Below are 14,257 nucleotides of genomic sequence, written 5' to 3'. Positions count from 1 at the left end.
CAAGGCGGGAAATTGGCGCGCTGTTTTCCCACTGCCTTTGTCAGAATAATAGTCGATTTTCTTTTTTAAAAATAAGTAATAAAAATTCGATCATTTTCCGACTACTGCGGTCGCAAAAGTAGTCCCATTAGCGACTGCTTCATTTTCAGTCAGAAAATTCGGTCACAATTTGATGTTTTTCTAGTAGTGTGCCCCGGTGTGAATTGTCTTGGTTTGACCTATTTGTTGAAAGCTCTGGACATTCTATTCTGATAAAGCTGACCATGACACACTGCATTCATCCTTTTTCCACCTATGAGGGCTAATTGCTCATAGCGACTCCTTATCCATTATGCATCACTGAGTTCGGTTTCTTGTATGATCCTTAAAAAGAAGGAATTTCTACCTCGGCGGGAATGACAGCTTCGGTACCATAAACCAACAAATAGGGAGTTGCCCCAGTTGATGTGCGGACTATGGTACGGTATCCCAATAAGGCAAATGGTAACTTCTCGTTCCATTGCTTGTGGTTTTCTACCATTTTCCTTAGTACCTTCTTGATGTTCTTGTTGGCAGCTTCCACGGCTCCGTTCATTTGAGGCATGTATGCTGTGGAATTTTTGTGCTTGATTTTGAAGGTTTCACACATGGATTTCATCAGATCTCTGTTGATATTGGCGGCATTGTCAGTGACGATAGACTCGGGAACCCCGAATCGACAAACGATACGATCCCTGACAAAATCTACGACGACTTTCTTGGTTACAGTTTTGTAAGATGCAACCTCTACCTATTTTGTGAAGTAATCGATGGCCACTAAAATGAACCTATACCCTTTTGAAGCAGTGGGTTCGATTGGACCAATGACATCCATTCCCCAGGCAGCAAAAAGGCCAAGGTGCAGTTATTGCATTGAGTTCGTTTGGCGGCACTCGTATCATATATTCATGTATCTGGCATTGGTGGCATTTCTGGACGTACCGAATGCAATCTGTTTCCATAGTCATCCAAAAGTATCCAGCTCTAAGTATCTTTTTGGCTAGAACAAAACTGTTTGTGTGTGGGCCGCAAGTCCCGGTATGTACTTTTTCGAGCAATTTGAAAGCTTCTTTGGCATCAACACACCTTAATAATTCTAGATCAGGAGTTCTCCTGTACAAAATTCCTCCCCGTTTTGGAATAAATGATTGGACAACCTACGCAGTGTGCGTTTTTGAGTATGATTTGCATGCTCGGGGTAGTCTCCTTTCGCCAAGTATTCTTTGATGTCGTGGAACCATGGATTTTCGTCCGCTTCTTCTTCAACATGAGCACAATAAGCTGGCTGACTATGGATCTTAACTGGGATGGGATCGATAAAATTCTTGTACGGATATTGTATCATGAAAGATAGAGTAGCCAATACGTCTGCGAACGCGTTCTAGATTCTCAGAACATGCTTGAATTCTATTTTTGTGAACCTCTTTATCACTTCTTGCACATGGTACAAGTATGGTAGTATCTTAGTGTTTTTCGTAGTCCATTCTCCTCGAACTTGATGTACCAGAAGATCATAATCACCAATTACTAGCAATTCTTGTATATTCATGTCGATGGCCGTATTGAGTCCCATGATGCAAGGTTCATATTCTGCCATATTGTTGGTACATGGAAACCTAAGCATTGCGGATACCGGATAATGTTGACCTCTCTTTGACACCAAAACCACTCCAATACCCACTCCTTTGAAGTTTGCAGCTCCGTAAAAAACATTCTCTAACTGTCGTAGGCTTCAGCAATGTCCTCTCATATGAATGACACTTCTTCATAAGTAAAATACATTTTTAGTGGTTCGTACTCTCCTTCTACAGGATTTTCAGCAAGATGGTCTGCCAACGCTTGTCCTTGGACTGCCTTTTGAGTTACATAAATGATATCGAACTCACTCAGCAATATTTGCAGGTTTCTGAAAGATGTACTTCAGAGGGTCCATCCTTGATATGAGGTATGTGGTATAGGCACATAAGTAATGCCTCAGTTTCTGAGTTGTCCATGTCAAAGCATATCAAGTGCGTTCTAGCAGAGAGTACAATGCTTCATAAGGTGTGAACTTCTTACTCAAGTAATATATGGCTTGCTCCTTTCTTCCTGTCTCGTCATGTTGTCCCAAAACACAACCGAAAGCCCCATCCAGTATGGGCAAATAGAGTAGCAAAGGTATCCCAGGCTCTGGCGGGACTAGGACTGGTGGCGTGGACAAATATTCCTTAATTTTGTCAAAAACCCTTTGACAATCTTCAGTCCAACTAGTTTCAGCATCCTTCCTCAACATTTTAAAGATGGGTTCACATATTAATGTGAACTGTGCTATGAAGAGGCTGATGTAATTGAGGCATCCCAGGAAGCTCATCACGTCCTTCTTGTTCTTTGGTGGTGGCAACTCTTGGATAGCTTTAACTTTTGATGGGTCCAACTCGATTCCTCGGCGGCTGATGATGAATCCCAGCAATTTTCCTGTAGGAACCCCAAATGCACATTTTGTGGGGCTCAATTTTAAATTGTACTCCCGTAGCCTATCGAAGAACTTCCTCAAGTCTGCTATATGATATGCGACCCTCTTGGATTTGATGATGACATCGTCAACATATACCTCTATTTCTTTATGTATCATATCATGGAAGATGGTCGCCATGGCCCTCACATAGGTGGCCCCAGCATTCTTCAGACTGAATGACATCATTTTGTAGCAGTATACCCCCCATGGTGTAATGAAAGTTGTTTTCTTTACGTCTTCTTCATCTATCCAAATATGATGATAACCCGCAAAGCAATCTACAAAGGATTGGAGTTCATGCTTGGCACAATTGTCGATCAAAATGTGTATATTTGGCATTGGAAAATTGTCCTTGGGACTTGCTCTATTTAAATCCTGATGGTCAACACACACCCTGACTTTCCCATCTTTCTTCGGAACCCGTACGATGTTGGCTAACCAGGTTGGTTACTCAACTACCCTGAGAACTTTGGCTTTGATCTACTTAGTGACTTCTTCCTTGATTTTTAGGCTCATGTCTGATTTGAACTTTTTGAGTTTCTGCTTTATCGGCGAACACATTAGATTGGTAGGCAACTTATGAGCCACTATGGATGTGATCAGGCCGGTCATGTCATCATATGACCATGCAAAAATATCCTCATATTCTTTCAGGAAGCGAGTGTATTCTTTCTTTTCTGATGATGACTAGTGAATACTTATGCGAGTCTCTTTGATGGTTTCAGAATCTCCTAAATTGATTGCCTCGGTTTTGTCTAGGTTGGACTTAGGTTTGTTCTCAAAATTATCAACTTCTCTGATAACTTCCTCAGGTATCTCATCCTCTTCTTCCGAATCACTATCCTTATATTGCGTTGTCTCATTACATGTCACAGTCGTTGGTTCATCAAGGTAAGAAATAGTAATGTTGTAGAAGAAAGACATGAAAGATAACGATAATAAAACATCAAATTATTTGATAAACGCTGAAATGTTAAACAAAATATCGTCTGTATGACTTCAAAACAATGTTTTTCAAAACAAAATACTGAAAGGAAGATATTTTAAAAACTAAATGCTCAAAACACTTGTTTTTTTTATTTTTTCAAATAGCATTAGTAGCCATGCTACCTCGGGACTCGTGGCCCTTGATGGCGTGGCGGTCCAGTTCCTGAGAAATGCTCCCCTCTCCAGCGTCTGAATTGTAAGGCCTTCTTCCTCCTCCTCCTCCTCCTCCTCCTCAACTATCACACTGCAATCCATGTCTTCGTCTTCTAGAAACAGGTTCTTTAGCCCAGCCAAAGCTTCCTCCTCTTCAGATCCCCATATTGTGTCGGCTTGGTAAAAGGTCTAACTCATATGCAGCACTAGCTGCTCGACAGGGTAATACGGACTACGCCATAGGGGCGATCAATCATCATTTTCTTGCCATGTATACTGATATCCAAGCCCAAAAGTTGTACCATGACGTTTCAACTGTATCGGTTTGGTAATGCCCTAGAGTTTCTTCCCAAGCCCTTTGCTTGGTTCATACCGTGACATGCCAGTATGCTTTCTATTTTGCTGCTCCGCCATTTATCTTTCTCAATTGCATTGACACGCTTGATGTGGTGATAAGTTTCTCCACCCAACTTTTTTCTATTCTCGACAACTGGGACAGTTTGACTAGTGTAAATGGGATTACTTCTGTATCCATGAATAATTACCTTCTAATGGTTCCATTCGAACTTCATGGCCTGGTGTAACGTAGAAGCCACAGCTCCAGCGGCATGTATCCAAGGTCGTCCCAGTAAAACATTGTACGTGGCAGATATGTCTAATACTTGAAACTCAACATCGAACTAAGTCGGGCCCATTTTTAAACAAAGGTTGATTTCCCCAATTGTGGCCCTTTGAGACCCATCGAATGCTTTCACATTCATACTCCCTGCTCGTATCTCATGGAAATCTTTACCCAACATTTTCAGAGTAGTCAATGGACAAATGTTGAGGCTTGAACCCCCATCTATTAAGATTCTGGCGATGAATTTGTCCTCAAACTGTACTGTGATGTGCAGTGCCCTATTGTGACTTAATCCTTCAGGTGGTAGATCATCTTCTTGAAAGATGATCTTATGGATTTCTAGTATTTGCCCTACCATGTTGGCCATCTCTCCACTGGTGATGTTGTTAGGAATATAAGGTTCATCAAACACCTTCATCAGAGCATTTCTATGGGCCTCAGAATTTTGCAGCAGCGACAAGATGGATATCTGGGCGGGAGTCTTGTTCAGATGATCAACGACAGAGTATTACCTTGCTTGTACTTTCCTCCAGAGATCGTCTGGACTAGTTTCAAGGACGGGCTATTTGGAAGCAGCTTCCTTGCTTGTTCCTCCAAAATTTTTAGGTGTATAGATTCTTTCAGTTCTAGTCATCCCATGTGCAGCACTAGACTCTTCCATTTTGCTTTTCCTTTTCTCCTAGCTTTGGCAACATAATCCTAGGGTATGACATTGGAATTGAAAGGTGGTGCGGATGCTATCGTCATAGTGAAGAGTTTGGATACTTCTACTTCAAATGGAGTAGGTGTAGTCATAGGTGCTATTACTTCAATTTCAAATGGGACTGATGTGGCTAATTCAACTTTGACCGGTGGCTGTATCTGTACCACAATAGGAGTGAGTGTGAATGCAGGTTTAGGGTCATCACCTTCCCGAATAAGCCCAATCGACCCTTCAGGATCCCATTCTTCATCAGTTTCTATCATATTTACTCCTTCACCCCTATGATCTAGGAGGGGATTGTTGTAAGGCCTCGAAAAATTTCACTAAGTAATTTAGGGTTTCGTGGTGCCATGTAGGCTAATTATAATATTTTATATGCTATTAACATGATGGGAATCAATTGGATTTGGTAAATAAGTGTATAAGTCATATAATAAGTAATTTGGGATCCAAAGAAAAGCCTAAGTCTAAGTCAAATTGGAGAATTTCATAATAGGTAAAAATTCCAAATGGGTTCGCACAAGTCCACACTTTGGACGAGCATATCTAAATATATATATAAGGTTTTGTATGATTAACAACCTATCAAATGAAATATCTTCGAGTCTAGTTTCCAACGCTTCAAACCGTTCATCATTTGGACATTCCTACACAAAGTTATGATCAAATTACCAAAGGCTGGCAAAATGCGATCTTGTGGCAGATTCTGCGATTGCAGAATCATTATGCGGTCCGTATAATTGATCTGCAACCGTAAAAATTGTCGCAAAATGGATTAGTGTAGCCCAGTTCTGGGCACTAATTTTGCGGTGTATTATGTGACCTGCATACCAATTATGCGGTCCATTATGCGACCGCAGACCCGAGTTCGGAGGGTTAATTTTTCTATTTTCATGACCCGACCCCATTTTGATACATAGGATTTGGGGCTTCATGATATTCTGATGATTTTAGAGAGAGTTAAGAGAATTTTAGAGAGAGGAGGGAGACTAACATTCTAACCATTCAATCTTTCATAAATCTTCAAGAATCAAGGAAACCAATCACAAGATCTTCATCTAAGAGGTAAGGTTCTATACACTAGACTTTAATTTCGAGTTTTGGGTATAAGATGGATTATTGAGGTATGATTCTTGGGTGTAATAGTATTATGTATACATGCATATACAAATTAGGTTTTTGGGAAGAATGTTGAACACAAATAAGTAAGGATTGGGTTGGGGGATGAAGAAAATCTTGTAAATGAGCTTTGAAATCAAGATGCACAACTAGTATTTGATAAAATGCTCAAATGAGCTGAAACCATGAATATCTTCCTAATTTGTGTTCGATTTTGTTATGTCTCAAAGTAGATTGGGATATCTAGAATTTCCAGAACGTTGTAGTAACTTAAGAAAATCTTAAACAAGGTATGTATGGCTAAAACCCTCTCTTCTTAGAAATTGAGCTCCCATGGTGTCCATGCAAATGTTGTAAGTCCGAAATTTGATTGGTGTAGTACTTGTTATTTCAAATGAATGTGTTTCAAGATTCTATGTGAAAGGTGTGTCTCAATGTTTTCAATATGCTATTTTTTTTGTAAATTAAGGATGTGTGAAGAATGTGAACCATGTGCTAAAATGCCTAGATTTCAAGTCAAGTTTAAATTGAGATTGTTATGCCAAACTATGTGAAATCCTCTCTATGATTACAACTTGAATTGCTCTTGTATGTGCCTATTATCTTAAATTGCAAGGTTAACGTTGAAAGTGGAAATGATGTGAAATATAGGGGAAAGAGTTTGAGTTATGAAAACTGGCGTAGTGCCAAGTATGATGTGATAATTGTAGCCAAGTGCCGATGAGCTAATATATGTGGAATAAAGATTGAAATGAGATAATTGATGGAAAAGGGAAAAATGTCTTGGTAAGATGGCCTAGCGATCGGGCCGTGATCGGACTCCATGCCGCACACATGGTGGTATTGTGCTGATATTGAAACCGAAAAGTGATAATGAAATTGCGATTGGGGTACATGTCTCAAGTGAGGCAACCAAGCCGATCGGGTTGTGATCGGACTCTACACGAGAAAGCGGTGGTATTGTGAATGATGGTGCAACAGTATGAAATGTCCCAACCTAAAGCTACAGAAATTATGTGAAAGCTATGTGATCCCTTTTATTTGATGATGTGGTGATTGTTTAAAGCTTTTGTTAGTCCTTATGATTTATTTATTCTTGTATAGTTGTTATTTCTAATGAGATGGTGTTTAGTTATACATACTAGTACTATTCCACAGTACTAACGTCCCTTTTACTGGGGCCGCTACATCTTTGAAATGGATATAGGTGGTTCCGTAGCAGTCAGTGTTGATCTCAGATAGCGGTGCATCCTCTCTTTAGCTGATTTGGTGAGCCATATTTCATTTTGGGGTCCTGTATCATTCATTTATCATGTACTTTGTATTTTAAAGTATTGACGGAGCCTTGTTACCAACATTTCCGTATTACTCTTTAGTTGTACTTAGAGGCTCCGTAGATAGATTGTAGGTGGTGTTTGATGCTGGGGATTTAACTAGAAATGTTGGTATTTGGCAAATATGTTTTTAAAGAAACTATAGACTTGTAAAAGTTTAGATATTATGGTTGAAACTACTGATGGAACCAAAATCAAAGTCGTTAATTAAATATTTTCAGAGTTTGAATAATGGAGTACATCTCCTCTTTATTTAAGGATGACTTTGGGTAGAATAAAATCTAACAGGCTTGCTCAGTCGGGTTTACTCGGTTGAGCATCGGTCGCGCTCCTCGATTTTAGAGTGTGACAATTGTTGCGGACATTTGGTGCGGCTTCCATTGCTTGTATGAATTTTGTATCAATTAGGGTTTGAATATTGTCTTTCAGAGTGCGGCATTCATCAATAGTATACCCCTTCATGCCGGAATGGTAGACATATGTCGTATTCAGGTTGACCCATTAGGAGGAGTTTTCCATAGCGACATCGGGAATGGGGTGACATATCTGGTAGCCTTCAGTATTTCATATAGCTAGTCGATGGGCTCATTAATAGGGGTGTATTATCTAGGCGGCCTACGATCAAAATTGGGTCTGGGTTTTTGATAGTTTTGACGGGTTGGAGGTGAATGGTAATAGGCTGGCTGGGTGTTATAAGTGTGATAGGCGTTAGTGGGTTGAGAATATCTGGGAGGTGAAGGTTAGTATGTGGGTGGAGATGTTTGGTATGTAAGTGGAGATTTTGGACCTTGGGCTACCATTACTGCCCCTACTTCTTTCTTCTTTGATATACCCCCTGACTGTAATGCTTTGTTCGTAGCCTGCAATGCCTCAAAATTGGTTACCATCCCACTCTTGATCCCTTCTTCAATCCTTTCCCCGAGTTTGATGATGTCGGAGAACTTGTGATTTTCGATGACCATTAACCTTTCATAGTATTATGGATCCGGGGGCCTGACGAAAAATTTATTCATCTTCTCTTCCTCTAGTGCCGACCTGACCTTTGCAGCTTCTGACTCCATCGAGTAGCATACTCGCGGAAAATTTTCATTGATTTCTTCTTGAGGTTCTGCATGTAGAAGACGTCAAGTGCATTATCTGTGTTAAATCTGAATCGGTCTATGAAGTCCGATGTCATGCTTACCCGATTAACCCAATTCTTGGGATTCTGACTGATATACCTAGATAGGGCATCTCCAGTGAGACTCCTCATGAATAGTTTCATGCGAATTCTTTCATCTTTCCCAACTTCCATGAGCTTATCGCAGTATGTCCTCAAATGTACCTTCGGGTCACCCGTTCCGTCAAACCTCTCAAACTTGGGAGGTTTGTAACCTTTCGGCAGTTCCACGTCTGACTGAATGCATATGTAGACATGTGATTTTTCACCCTCCCCAAGATTTTTCATATTTTAGCACATAAATATTTAATTTAGGCCTAATATAGCTATTTCAACTAATTTTTACTTTTTTACTTTATTTTATTACAAGAAAAATGAAAATTACAAAAATAGTTCTATTAATATTTTGTAGTCATTTTTAATCTTGAAAAATACTCAAAAAAAATAGTTTATTTTAACGGTCAGTCTTATTTTAATAGTTATTTTATTTAAGTAAAATTAATTAATAAATAAAGTAGTATTTTAGTCTTGTTCACCGAGAAAAGAATAAAACATGGGCCCGAGCTACCCATTTTTAGGCCTAATTTTGGACCTAGCCTATAATTCTCAAGCCCATAATTCCTAGGCTCATACTCCTAACCTAATCCTTACCCCTGTATAATAGAACCTTACACCTAAATATAGACCTAACATTAGACCCCAAGAAAAACCAGCAGCGGTAGACCTAAAAAAAACAAAGACACGGCCTCCTCCCCGAAAAGCTAAGAGCTGTAGAGAGCAAAAATGAGTAGCAGCTTCATGTAACGCGCAGCTGCTGCTATTGACCTTATTCCCTCAAGCCAACACCGTCTTCTTCGTTAACAAAGGGCCAAAAACTCTATTATTAGCACCATTCTCGTTACTAAACCCACCTCAGAAACAACCTCTTTCTCTCTCCCTAAAAGACCATGAAAACTAGTCACAAACTTCAGCCTTAGACCATGAAAAAATGCAGCAGCTCAACCAATAAACACTGCGCCTTTCTCCTATGAAAACCAACCCGAAACTCCATGAAACCTGACCAAAAAATCCGCAAAACGCCCCTCAAACTTCAGCTGAAAAAGCTGCCGGAAAGCAGCTCAAAAACGTCCCCTTTTTCAATCAAAAACTCAGCGTTGTTAACCTGCAAAACCCAGCAGAAACGATTCAAAACAGCCCCCATTTCGGACGTAAAATAGCAGCGTCAAAATTGAGTTTCGAGTTCGACGGCGAAGTTTTCCGGTTGAAATCTTGTTCGCATTTCCGTTTCCGATGCCATGGTCCGATTTCAATTTTCTTAGCTCATTGGTCACTGCCATTGTACAAAGCTTGTCTTGGAGTTTCTCTTTGTTAATATATTGAAGATGATTTTTTCACCGATGAAGGTGCGGTTTTGTTCTACTTTACTAATTTTTTTTAAATGAATATAATGCATCTTCTATAGATTTGCAGTTTATAACTTGCATAAAACTAGCCTGCTATTTAGTCTTTTAATGTTTTAGCAAGAATTTGATAAAGGTCTATTTAGTTGAAGTTTTATTTGTTCTCATGTCTAGTGTGAGTTTCTAACTTTCTGTTACTATGCATTATTAGAAATAAATAGCTATAGTATTTTAATATTGACCACAACTGGCTATGACTACAAAATATCTGCCCATGCCCATTTGTCTCATTTCAGTTTTGGTCCTTTCTCAATAAGTTCACTAGTTTGCCCATTTCTTATAACTTAATAAATTGTCCAACTCCTTCTAACTTAGCAAGATAATTGAACTTGTTAATGCATCAAGAGCTAATCATACACATCTTATTCACAGTCATTGCTCCATAGTTCTCATGCCAAATAAAACCCCTAAGCCCATGGCCCTCACAAATATTAGCTAGCTCTTATAGAAAAATCGAGGTGTGCCATTAGTTGAATTTTCCTTGGCCTTCGCAAAAGGCGTAGTTGCTTTAGGCGCGTAATTTAAATTATTTCCCTAAATTCGGGTGTGCATTTATGTGACCCAAATCCAAATCTCAACAACGTTAAATAAAATGTGTCGGGACCGCGGGTGCATTTATGTGATGTGGTTCAAGACGCGTTTTAGATGACGTTGAATCTTTCCTAAAAAAACAATTAAATAAAAGCGGTTAATAATTTAGAATTATACCGTAGGCTAAAACATGTATTAAAATCAGATAATAGGCCAATTATAACAGTTGAGCGACCGTGCTAGAACCACGGAACTTGGGAATGTGTAACACCTTCTCTCGGGTTAACAGAATTCCTTATCTAGAATTTCTGGTTCGCGGGCTTTAAAAAATAAAATTTCCTCGATTTGGGATTTTAAAATAAACGGGTGACTTGGGACACCATAAATTATCCCAAGTGGCGACTCTGATTCTTAAATAAATAATCCCGTTTCGATTGTCACTTTAATTGGAAAAACTCCCTCATATACCCTTCTTGGGGGTGTACGTAAAAAAAGAGGTGTGACAGCTCTGGCGACTCTGTTGGGGAACAGAACCCAGAATCTCTAGTTCAAGGTTCAAGAATTCGAGCTTAGAATAATTGTTATATTTGGCTTTATTTATTATCTGATTTTATTGCATGTTTGAGCCTAACGTACTAAATGCCGCTTGTTACCGCTTTGATATTATTTGAATTGTATATAAACTATTACGAAACCCTTCTCTTCTCCTCTTCGGGGATGTGCACGCTGGCGTGACTCCTCCTTCTGTTAGTGTCATACCTTGAAATAAGAAAGAGGCTCGGACAAGTTACAAAGCCGGATAGCCTTTTGGTTCCCGGTACGTAGTCCCCTCCTCGACTCGAGTTGTCCGCTCGGTTACACAAGTCTAGAACAATATACCCAGATTTTTAGCTTAGAATAACTCAGTCTCATGCCGGATCCCTAGTAGGAACGTTTGTTTGTATCACGTGCATTTGACTTTGGAGACTCAATACAGGGGTTGGGTCTGTCTAGGACAAGTGCACCAAATTAAAAGACCATCCTGATATATCTTACGTGCTACTTGCGTATCTGTCTATTTTAGCTTGCATGCTGAATGGCTTCTAGAATAGGGAAAGAAAATGAAAATCGAAAAAAAAAGAGAGTGAGAGATATGTATTTGAATTACCCTGAAATTCTATTGAAATTTTGAAAAAAAAAAAGTCACTTCAAAATAAGTCATATTTTCTTTTGTTAAGTCAAAACCGGGCGAACTACGCGGGTCTGATTCTCACCGGATGTGAGATACGTAGGAAAACCTCATCGGTTCCGGCCCATAATTTTCAAAAAATCCAAAAATATTTTACTTTACTTCCTCTCTAGAAAAGTCTTTTTTTTAGACCCCAATTTTCAAAAAATCCAAAAATATTTTCCATGACTTGCTTCTTTAGAAAGCCTTTCTTTTAGACCCTAATTGTTTTTTTTTTAAAAAAATATGCAAAAATGTTTTCTTTTAATTTCTTCCAAAAATCCAAAAATATTTTCATTCTTCTTTCAAAATTGAAAAGAAAATTCAAAATTCAAAAATATTTTCTTTTTTTAGAAGCATTTCTTTCATAAATTCAAAATAAAATTTCAAAAATATTTTCTTTCTTCTTTAGAAGTTTTTCTTTCGAAATTCCAGAAAAAATTCAAAAACAAAATCTTTCTTCTTTAGAAGTCTTTCTTTCGAAAAAAAAAAATAAAAAATTCAAAAAAAGAGTTAGTTTATTTATTTTATTTCTGATCTTCCCGAACTATGCAAGATCTGATTTATGTTCCCACATGATACGTAGGCAACCCACATCAGGTTGGATCGAATGGTTTAAAAAAAAGGAAAATGTAAAAGAGAAAAAAAACAAAAGAAATCTTAGTCTGACGAATCTTTCTTCTAAGATAACAAAAAGGGACCTAGTTTGATGAATTTTCTACTAGGAACAAAATCTTAGTCTGATGAATCTTTCTCCTAAGATAGGAAACCTTGTCTGATGAATTTTCTCCTAGGATCAAAATCTTAGTCTGATGAATCTTTCTCATAAGATAGAAGACCTAGTCTGATGAACTTTCTCCTATGATAGAAATCTTAGTCTGATGAATCTTTCTCCTAAGATAGAAAACCTAGTCTGATGAACTTTCTCCTATGATAAACATCTTAGTCTGATGAATCTTTCTCCTAAGATACAAAAAAAGATCTTAGTCTGATAAATCTTTCTCCTAAGATAGAAGACCTAGTTTGATGAATTTTCTCCTAGGATAAAAATTTTAGTCTGATGAATCTTTCTCCTAAGATACCAAAAAAAGAGACTTAGTCTGATGAATTTTCTCCTAGGATCAAAAACATAGTCTGATGAATCTTTCTCCTAAGACAGAAAACCTAGTCCGATGAATTTTCTCCTAGGATAATAATTTTTTTTAAAAAAAAGTAAGTCTGAATTTGAAAAAAAGGGGAGTAATTTTTTTTAATTTTCTTAATATTATCAATGTTTAGTTTTCCTGAAATCGGGGGGGCCGCTTGGAGAATAGGGTCAGTTTTTACTTTACTCAAGCTTAGTTTATAGTTTTTCGCAAGCTCAATCACGTTTAGGAGACACACATCCTAGTCGAGTCATTAATTTTACTCTCATCATTGCATCCTTCATCAGCATCGCATGTGATTTATAGTTTTGTTAACACTCACAGATGTTCCCAATATCAAACTGCGGCAGGAAAATTTCTTTTGTTTTGTCTGTTTTGTTGTAATCAGGTGCCCACCTGGAGAACAAGGGAAGACAACTCAAGTTTCAAGGGAAAGCAGTTTCGAAGGAAGACAACTCAGGTTTCAAGGGAAAGCAGTTTCGAAGGAAGACAACTCAAGTTTCAAGGGAAAACAGTTTCGAAGGAAGACAGTTCAAGTTTCAAAGGAAAATGGTTCAAGGTGCAAGGGAAAACAGTGTCAAGTAACAAGAGAAGACGGTTCAAGTTCAGCAATCAGGCGCCCACCTGGTAAAAAAAAAGGAATTCAACTCAGAATGCAATTTAGGTCAGCAACAAAACAAGCTCGCGTCAAGAATGCGAGTCAGCAGTCCAAGATGATCAACAGAAGTTAGTCACAATCCAAAATAAAAAGAAAAAAAAACAAAAAGAAAGACAAGAAGTGAATCCAAATGTAGAAGTTAATGAAAGATGTGAGCTGCTCAAAACAGGGCTGAGGTCACAAGCTCTGCATGTCCTGTCTTGGTTTGAAAAGCTGAAGAAGATTGAACCAACACTTGCGGCTAACAAGCATCAAGATTCAGATCAGGGTCCGCATGAAGAAACAACCAAGACTCAAGATCAAGCTTCAGAAGACTCATAGATAGAAATCTTGTAACTCGTAGCTGATAGGTTTAGTTAGTTTTTTTTTTATTTTTTATTTTGATGTAATAACGGGACCGCGGACCGGAACCTCAGTGGAACGACACCTGTACTGGCTCTCCACCTCGGTACTCCATCACCTCATTCACTTCTAAACTACACGTGGCCTGATTCCTTTATAGCCAAGGATATGTAGGCAGCTCAGGTACCAGGGCTCGATCATATTTTCCGTCCTCTTAGTTTTTTGTCTCCTTAAATAAGGACCGGGTCAAAAAACATGTCTAATCATTCTTTGTCTGAAAACTCTACGCGTTTCCAGTCATGTAATTTTTCACCCTCCCCAAGAT

The 14,257-nt window shown here is 38.6% G+C and overlaps 1 long non-coding RNA gene across 1 annotated transcript; it reads left to right on the top strand.

Moving 5' to 3' along the window:
* The first annotated feature begins 9,293 nt into the window (after positions 1–9,293).
* Positions 9,294–14,134, top strand: LOC142179506 (uncharacterized). The gene is made up of 2 exons (XR_012707850.1): positions 9,294–9,992; positions 13,321–14,134. It is a non-coding gene; the product is annotated as an uncharacterized LOC142179506 (long non-coding RNA).
* Positions 14,135–14,257: the final 123 nt, after the last annotated feature.

The sequence above is a fragment of the Nicotiana tabacum genome, chromosome 3 (assembly GCF_000715075.1).
Source record: "Nicotiana tabacum cultivar K326 chromosome 3, ASM71507v2, whole genome shotgun sequence".
NCBI classification, from domain to species: Eukaryota; Viridiplantae; Streptophyta; class Magnoliopsida; order Solanales; family Solanaceae; genus Nicotiana; species Nicotiana tabacum.
This window is presented reverse-complemented; position numbering and strand designations above follow the sequence as displayed.